The sequence below is a fragment of the Nycticebus coucang genome, chromosome 20 (genome assembly GCF_027406575.1).
Source record: "Nycticebus coucang isolate mNycCou1 chromosome 20, mNycCou1.pri, whole genome shotgun sequence".
Lineage (NCBI taxonomy): Eukaryota > Metazoa > Chordata > Mammalia > Primates > Lorisidae > Nycticebus > Nycticebus coucang.
In genome coordinates this window covers 30,428,138-30,433,926 of record NC_069799.1, presented here as the reverse complement: position 1 = coordinate 30,433,926, position 5,789 = coordinate 30,428,138, and the positions used below count along the sequence as shown (strand labels likewise).

General features: G+C 40.2%; 1 non-coding gene across 1 annotated transcript; it reads right to left on the bottom strand.

The window, feature by feature from the left end:
* Positions 1 to 464: 464 nt before the first annotated feature.
* Positions 465 to 568, bottom strand: LOC128573169 (U6 spliceosomal RNA). The gene has a single exon (XR_008376338.1). It is a non-coding gene; the product is annotated as a U6 spliceosomal RNA (small nuclear RNA).
* Between the last annotated feature and the right edge of the window lie 5,221 nt (positions 569 to 5,789).

Sequence of the window (5,789 nt, the reverse complement as noted above, 5' to 3'; positions counted from 1 at the left end):
GAATGTGGCAAAGCCTTTAACCAGTACTCAAATCTTTTTAAACAGAAATATTCACTCTGGAGAAAACTTATAAATATGAATAGTGTGGCAAACCCTTTAACTCAGGTTGAAAGTGGCCTGTCCATAAAAAAGGAATCATACAACATAGACATTCTACAAATATGAAAATGTGGCAGTACTTGTACTTGGTGTTCATAAATTACTAAGCATAAAATAATTCACACTGGAGAGAAATTCTACAAATGTGAACAGTGTGGCAATGCATTTAAACCAGAGGTGAAAAATTACTATATATAAGAAAATTCATATTGGAGAGAAATGTTACAAATGTTAATAATATGGCAAAGTTTTTTGTTTTTGAATTTGTGGGGATTCATTGAGGGTACAAGAAAGCAAGTTACACTGATTGCATTTCTTAGGTAAATTCCCTCTTATAATTGTGTCTGGTCCCCAGAAGCTGTGTCAAAAATATGGAATGCTTCATGAATTTGCATGTCATCCTTGCTCAGGGGCCATGCTAATCTCTGTATCATTCCAATGTTAGTATATGTGCTGCCGAAGTGAGAACTATGGCAAAGGTTTTAACTGGTCTCTGGCCCTTAATAAACATAAGAGAAATCATGCCAGAGAAAAATCACCACCATATGAAGGTGTGGTGAAGCTTTATGCCAGTAGTCACAGTTTTTTGTACACAGGAGAATTCATGTTTAAGAGAAATGCTATAAAGTGAAGAATGTGAAAGTGTTTAACTTCTCAAACCATTCTATATATGACAAATTTATGACAGAGAAAACCCCTAGAAATGTGAAAATGTTGTCATTGTATAACCAGTATCCACACATTTACGAATCACACAATTCATAGAGAAATTTTGTATGTAAAGAATATGACGATGTCTTTAACTATTTCTCATGCTTTGCTAATCATTATTCATATGGAAGAAATATTACAAATGTCATTTATGTCTTAAAGTTGTGTTTATTCTGTTAGGTAGGGTGAAGGAGAGACAGAGGCAGATGTCTCTAGGCAATCCCTTGTCCATAATAAGAACAAATTACCAGTGTTGGCTCCCAAGAAAGAACAGCATTTTGAGAAGGCTTCCAAAAACTGAACTGATGTTCGCTCTACAAAAATGAGTCTCAGAAGTGGAGAGGCCTCACTGTGGAGATACAGCAAGGCCACAAAAAGGGGTCTTTGCAGCATGCATACAAGAGACAGTAGCCTCAAGTGACCCATTTTCATTAACACAGTAAAATTGTCACCACTTTTATTACTGTTTACAAATGCTATGACAGCTTCTGGAAATTGCCTTACAGGGATAGAAATGGGAGTACTCTCCATTCAGGAAGTTTTCCCCCTAACCAGGAAAAATCATAAATATTTTACCTCTCCCATCACCCAATATAGATTTGGAAAATCAGCATAGAGAGTAAAAGTGTCACTAAACTCAGGGTCTCCTCCACTTGAGAAGGTAGATGTCTCTGGGGTGTACTGTCTTTTAATAAACATTGACCTTTTGCTCACTTGTATCTACTTGTTCTGCTCATTCCACTGTCTTGGTACCAGTAACTGTTCTTTGGTGCCTAGAACCAAAAAGCAGGGAACACATACCTGACATCTTTTCCCTATATATGACATTTTGGTGCCAAACTCTGGGAGGAAAGTATACATTTTCAGCAAGAGCAGCTAATGTAACAATAGACATTCTGAATTCACACTACCAGCTACACATTACTTATTACACCCACGGCTCTCACGTTGCTTTTCAGGTAATATAGTTCCTTACCTACCCCTGCTCCATTTCTTTTTTTGTTTGTTTGTTTTGCACATGCACATCATCCCCCAGTTGGGCCTTATATTCAAAAGCTTACAAAGGGGCCTCAGGCCCCATAGGCAGAACATTAAAGCAGATTTTTGGTCTTGGTAAGAAGAAGGGAGATGAAGAGACAGGGAGAGAAAGCCAGGCCAACATCAGGCCCCAAGAGCAGAAGGAAGCTTTTGAAATGGTTGCTACCACTAGGGAAGAAGGTTGTCGGATCAGAGTTACTGTACTGAGTCAGGCAAGAAGACACCAGGCCGAAGCCTTTCCTTTGCTATGACTGTAGGTTCCTGGAGTCAGGAATGACTCAGGAAGGAGACTCTGCTGAGACCATCTCCTCACTACTAGGGAGATGCCCTGGAAGTGATAATGTCCTTGCCTGGAGACGGGATCATACTCACGTTCCAGACCCCGTGACATCCCTGAACAAGTCTGATACCCTGGAAGTTTTTCAGTCTGATGGACACACTCCAGCTTCAGAAGAAGGTGCAGTTTCAGATGCCAGGAAGGCTGATTGTGGGGTAGTTGTCTCTCTCTGTCACAGTAAAGAAGCTGATGTTTATAACATTAGAGCCCCTTCTCTACTCTCCCTGGATATTCAGGGCCTTTGTTTCCCTCTCCTAGAAGGTAAAATACAAACTCCTGTGTACTCTGAAGTCCCTCTGCTCCCTGGTTGATAATGCCTTGTTTATTCCTTTTGGTGTTTTCCAGCTGGCCTATCCCATGTTTGATGAAGTGTTCATTTTATTTATTTATTTATTTATTTGAGACAGACTCAAGATGTCACCCTGGGTAAAGTGCCATGGCATCACAGCTCACAGCAACCTCCAACTCTTGGGCTTATGCGATTCTCTTACCTCGGCCTCCCAAGTAGCTGGAACCACAGGTGCCTGTCACAATGCCTGGCTGTTTTTTGGGTGCAGTTGTCATTGTTTGGCAGGTCCAGGCTGGATTCGAACCCACCAGCTCCAGTGTATGTGCCTGGCACACTAGTTGCTTGAGGTATAGGCACAGAGCTTTTTTGATAAAGTCTTAACTTTAGAGACCTAAATTTTTTAAAAGCACAGGCCTCATTCCCAGGCCTTTAAATAGAAAATACTTAACTAGATTTCATTTTCATTCAATATAGATAAAAACTTAAAGCAAGAAGGAACCAGAATGTAGGAGAGAGATATGAAGAAACTCATGAATGTGAAGAAACATAGGTGGTAAGGAACACTAAAAGGAAAGAGAATGATTTTGTGTAGGACAGAACCTAATATAACAATGTTTGTCCCAAAATAAGTCATGGTTTCAGAAGGAAAATTTCAGACAAACATTGGGCTTCAGTATGTCAAAAATGGTGTATGTAAGGGATATTTGCAAAGGTAAATTTATGAAAAATTTTGTATGTGAACAGGTTGGCCTAACTAAAAAGGGAATCTCCAACAAAGTGTTAGTTTTGTTTTGAGACTTTATTTAAAACATCTTCAGATTTCTGTGTAGGATGCTGAGGCAAGAGAATTGCTTAAGCCTAAGAGTTTGAGGTTGCTGTTGCCTGTTGCACAGCATTCTAATGAGGGTGACATAGTGAGACTGTGTCTCAAAAAGAAAGAAAAGAAAAGAATGATAAAATGGTATCTTACAACTACAACGAGAGCTGTGGGTTTGGGAAGCTCAAGGTTGGGATAAAAATATTAAAGACAAATCAGACCTGTAACTCACACATGCAGCTAAAATGAATTTTATTGGATCAAATGCACAATTCTCTAAAATTTTAAATACTCAAAACCTTTAATGTTTTCTCATGATCTATAACATGGAAATTTAGTTCATTTGATAAAATTAAGAACATACAATAAAATTTAAATTGAATACATTTATATGATAAACTTATGATTCCAGTGAAAAATGTTAATAAAATATGTAAATAAAATACAGCATATGTGGCCAAGCATAGTGGCTCACATCTGAAATCCTAGTTCTATGGGAGGCTATGGCAGGAAGATTTCTTTAGCTCAGCTGTTCCAGACCACCCAGAGTAAGAGTGAGAATCTGACTCTATTAAAAATAGAAATCTACCCAAGGGTGGTGGTGCACACCTCTAGCCCCGGGTCCTCGGGAGGCTGAGGGAGGAAGCTTGCTCTACATCAACTATTTGAGGTTGAGCTATGATGCCCTGGCACTCCAGACAGAGTGAAAGTCTATCTCAAAAAAAAAAAAAAAAAAAATACAACAAATGACACACAAATGGCAATATGTATATTAGATTTAACATCATGTAATAAGATCAATCAAAATAAACAGAAGTTGAAAATTAGGCAAATAATATTAACCAGGCAGGGGATTTTCTTTTCTTAGTGACCAATATCAAAAGTACAGAGGGAATACGTATTATCAATAAGCATTTAATTTTTTTTTTTTGGCAGTTTTTGGCTGGGGCTGGGCTTGAACCCATCACCTCCGGTATATGGGGCCAGTGCCTTACTCCTTTGAGCCACAGGCACTGCCCGTCAATAAGCATTTAATATACCTTGTCTGAGATTTTATGAAAAGAAAATGTAAAGTAAATGAGAATAGCAATGTTATTTCACCATGGTTTCTTTCTTTTTTCTTTTTTTTCTTCTTATTTTTTTTTTGTAGAAACAGAGTCTCACTTTATCGCCCTCGGTAGAGTGCTGTGGCATCACACAGCTCACAGCAACCTCCAACTCCTGGGCTTAGGCAATTCTCTTGCCTCAGCCTCCTAAGTAGCTGGGACTACAGGCGCCCACCACAATGTCCAGCTATATTTTGTTGCAGTTTGGCTGGGGCCAGGTTTGAACCTGCCACTCTTGGTATATGGGACCAGCACCCTACTGACTAAGGCATAGGCACTGCCCATCCATGGTTTCCTAAGGCAGAAAAAATGTAAATATTTCTCCCTAGGAAGTGCTATCAAAAGTTAGTGGATAATAGTCTTCCATGTACTGAGACTAAAAGAGGGAAGATCTCCATCATTTTCTAATCGAGAGAAGGTTAACGATATGTATTCACTTTTCTGCTTATAATATACAGAGACACATGAATAATGAAACCCTCGTGTGTTTTTATTTTATTTATTTTTTTAGAGACAGGGTCTGACTTTGTTGCCCTCGGTAGAGTGCTGTGGCATAACACAGCTCACAGCAACCTCCAACTCCTGGGCTTGGGCGATTCTCTTGTCTCAGCCTCCTGAGTAGCTGGGGCTACAGGCACCTACCACAATACTGGGCTGTTTTTTTGTTATTGCAGTTTGGCCCAGGCTGCGTTTGAACCTACCACCCTTGGTATATGTGGCCGGCACCGTCTCCTCTGAGCCACAGGTGCCACCCCCTCATATGTTTTTAATTATAAAGAATGGCATGACTGTCATAAAACATCCAAAAATATAAACTGTTACATGCTTATAAAATTTGTCAGTCATCATAGCCCTCAAGGAATCTCAGACTTCAACTCTGATTATATTGCTGAAATTCTTATACTAAGACCTCCACTAGTCCTGTCATTTTTAATTCCATGTGTGTCCAAAATTGTGAAGCTGGTCATCTGGAAATATATAAGAAGAAGGACTTCATCCTGCATCCCAGAATTGCATCCTCTGCTGAAGGTCAGGGATCCTACAGCTCAAGTCTCATCTGCTCCATTGACAGGCTGTGACCTTCTGTCCAGGGGTGAGGTGTGCCCACATCCTTCCAAGGAGAAGCTGTGTGTTTCTCCACCCAGGGGTGTATCTGGATCCCTTGGATCAGGCAGTGTAGGGGAACAGCCCTCAGCAGAGAAGACAATGTCTACCTGGATGGCCATGTTAAGTCTGCACTGCTGAGCTCAGGCTCATGCACCAGGTTAGCTAAGAGCACTGCTCCCAGATTAGGAGAATATGCATCTGCTGTGACCTCACTCAGGCTATGTCTTGAGAAATGGCCTTGGACATAGCATTGAGGGAGGTCACCATTATTTTGGCAGCACAGCA